Source organism: Clupea harengus, chromosome 7, assembly GCF_900700415.2.
Source record: "Clupea harengus chromosome 7, Ch_v2.0.2, whole genome shotgun sequence".
In the NCBI taxonomy this organism is placed as follows: Eukaryota; Metazoa; Chordata; class Actinopteri; order Clupeiformes; family Clupeidae; genus Clupea; species Clupea harengus.
Genome location: NC_045158.1, coordinates 23293305 through 23294062, shown reverse-complemented (window position 1 = coordinate 23294062; position 758 = coordinate 23293305). Strand labels below are relative to the sequence as shown.

The 758-nt window shown below is 41.4% G+C and overlaps 1 protein-coding gene across 1 annotated transcript in view; it reads left to right on the top strand.

Annotated features, from left to right (window-relative positions):
* Positions 1–529, top strand: part of vgll4l (vestigial like 4 like) — a 9314-nt gene extending 8785 nt beyond the window's left edge. The window contains exon 5 of the mRNA XM_031569867.2: positions 1–529. This exon is cut by the window's left edge and continues 794 nt beyond it. The gene's annotated coding sequence lies outside the window, so the exon portion shown is untranslated.
* Positions 530–758: the final 229 nt, after the last annotated feature.

Here is a 758-nt window from a genome sequence, read left to right as displayed (position 1 = left end):
CGCTTCTTACTTCTCTAAGAATGACAACTGATGGGCTGGCTTGCTGGGTAGCTACTGTGTAAAATGTGTTTGTTTGTCAGTGACTGTTACTGTACAGTCAAACAGTCAAACGAGAGAAAAGGAACGAAACCCCTATTTGTCAACCAATCATAAACCACACTGAAAGGAAGAGGCAAAACCTTAAGGGGTATGAGTTTGGGTTGACCGACTCTTTTAACATTTCATTAAAGTTTCATTTCAATCCTGCCTCTATTTCTAAACTGCATTCAAACCATGAGGGTAGGAGTTTGGGTTGAGCGACCCTTTTAACATTTCATAAGGTTCCTGTATTTCTGAACTACATACTTGTATGTAATTGTGGGTGAGGTGTACCTTTTTGAGTACCGTGTGTATAACCTGACAGTGCCACATAGTGCTGCCAGACGGATCCACTATGACATGGGCAACTGTCTGGGATTGATGATTCCATTCCTCTGATGTCATAATTCAGTGGAACACTATCCACTCTGTTACATGGCAACAGACAGACCATAGAAGGGGGGGGGGGTTCTAAGTGTATGATACAGACAGACAAGATGTTTGTCAGACGCGGACCATTTCACTGCCTATGAATTTCAACAGCTGTACGCTAAATGCTTTTTTGTACATTTGTCCAATAAACAAGTCTTGTTATATATTAGCATGCGTGTGGTGTTTTTTGCCTCTGCTTAGACATGTTACCCTGTGAGATATTTGATTATTGGTTTTTGGCATGGGTC